Genomic DNA, 2475 nt, shown 5'->3' on the forward strand with positions numbered 1-2475 from the left:
GGCAAAATTAGCTGACAATAACACAGCAGGTCATCCCCGTTACACGATGACGGCTCAGGATTGAACTGATCATCTGAAGGCAGAGATTCAGATCGAGACTGGATAAGATAAGATGAACTTTACTGATCCCGCAGTGGGGAAATTCACTTGTCGTGGCAGCTCACAAGAACAGAAAACGAGTGCAAAAAGCAAAAAGTGTGCAAAAACAGTTACAAAAGAATATAGGGGTAATAAATTAACAATCTACAAGTACACACAGTACAACATAGAGATATATACAAGTCCTCATAAGGGAAGAAAGAGGACAAGACCATAGAATTATACAGTCTAACAGCAGTGGGAATGAAGGACCTGCGGTAGCTCCTTCCTACACTGAGGGTGTAGCAGTCTGCCGCTGAAGGAGCTGCTCAGAGCCTCCACTGTCTGATGCAGAGGGTGAGAGGTGTTGTCCATGATGGATGTCAGCTTGGCTAACATCCTCCTCTCACCCACCAGCTCCACAGAGTCCAGTGGGCAGCCCAGGACAGAGCTGGCCCTCCTGACCAGCTTATTTAGTCTCTTCCTGTCTTGGTCCGTGCTGCCCGGTCCCCAACAGACCACAGCAGAGGCAGAGCAGCAGAGTCTACCACAGAGTCATAAAATGTCCTTAGGAGGGGAGAACAGTGTGTTTGCAGGAATGAATATCTACACAACTATCTAATTATTACAGATTGTCCACAAACATACATTGACTTGGAGGAGTTGTAGCACCTCAGTGGCTGTTGTATTGTTTCAGCTGGTTGCGCTGAAAAGGGAGGGGAACAATACAGGCCAATAACAATAATGTATCAGTTAGGACTGTGAGGGAGGCAAGGTCAGTGAGGTGATACAGTAAACAGGCCAGCCCAGTTCCTCCCCATGGCCCTCTGGCTTAACTGAACAAGTCACTAATATTGTTAGAAAACGCTGATTAGCTTGGATGGGATCAACGCAGTATCAAATCAAAATGAAGTGATGTTTCTCATACTGCCTTTTAGATTTTTTTTTTTTTTTGCTGTTAAATTGAAAACTCACATCAAAAACACTGTTTTAGAGAGAGAGAGAGAGAAGAAAAAAGAGATAAAGAGAAAGTGTCAAGGTCATCATTTGCAACAACAGATGTATAGATTCTGGAAAGAAACAGCATCGACGAGACTTAGAACAAACACATTTACCTTGTGCCAAGATGTTGCAGGTAAGGTGCCTGAATTGTTGACTTTGAGTCATTTTTGCTCACACCAAACCCATTGAGCTGTTGATGTTGTTTGTGAGGAGGAATTTGGGTGAAAATCCTTTAGCCCTTATGAATCTTAGATTGGACAATGTCTTTCAGGAGGAGAAAGCATCTCTTTGTTGCCAAAGCAGTTCAGCTCCATGGTTTTAATTAGCTTCTTCAGGAACCAAACAATAGTCACGTTGCCTCAATACACTCTCTGGACTTTATTCCCTTGAATTTCATGGAAAAATCAAATAATTTGTTTGTTTTTTTAAAAAGCACATGCACTTTTTTGTAACAGTTATGATATTAATAATGAGGTGCTGAAACCAGTGCAGCGGTTATCCATTGTGCCTTTCACACACTCCTGCCTCAGGGGGACAATCAACTAATCAGCAGTAATGTCTCCCACTGGACTGTCAAAGTTTCTGTGTTTCATTCCAGGGATATCATTCTCTCTGTGTTGGAGTAAGCTCAGAGCTCAGTTAGGTTGTTTGTGCAGAAATTTGTATAGTGGTCACCACTTCTCTGACTGTGTGTGTGTGTGTGTGTGTGTGTGTGTGTGTGTGTGTGTGTGTGTGGTCCTGACCCTGTGTACCATTCACACTGTCTGGAAAAAGTGACTCAATTTGGATTTTTTTCTCAACACTGTGGTACATATTGTATCCTCAACATGTAAACATATCTGTTTGAGTTGCTCTAAACATCTGTTTTAGAGTAGTCTAGAGGAGCAGCTCATAGTAGGAGAGATTTAATCAGTTAAATCTAAATTTAATCATTTAGATCTAATCTGTTCTGTGTGCTTACACACAGCTTACAGCAATAGGTCTTTTTCACAGTAGGCAAAGCACAAGTCTAAAAAATAAAATTAATAGTGCCTGATTTGGGCTGTTGTGGAGCTCACTGTGATGGCTTACTGCAACACATAACAGAGCCATTATTCATGTCATTATTAACACTTTCCACTATGCCCACCACATTATGTTGTAAGTGCGGACTTCAATTTGAAGTGATTTTGCAACATCTTTTAGAAGTTTTAGTGAACATATTCTGGATGTTCTGGATCCTATATGCATCATTTTCACCTTTACATAAGATGAGTCCTATTTCAGATTTAGTTAGATTCACTGTGCTAGCCCGTACCCATATCTTATGCGAAAGTGTTAAACAAATCACAAACAGAAGCGATTTCTGGTTCGCTGCTGGTATACTAGTGTAGTTTGGGAAATCTAGTTATGCTA

The sequence above is a fragment of the Scatophagus argus genome, chromosome 3, assembly GCF_020382885.2.
Source record: "Scatophagus argus isolate fScaArg1 chromosome 3, fScaArg1.pri, whole genome shotgun sequence".
NCBI classification, from domain to species: domain Eukaryota; kingdom Metazoa; phylum Chordata; class Actinopteri; family Scatophagidae; genus Scatophagus; species Scatophagus argus.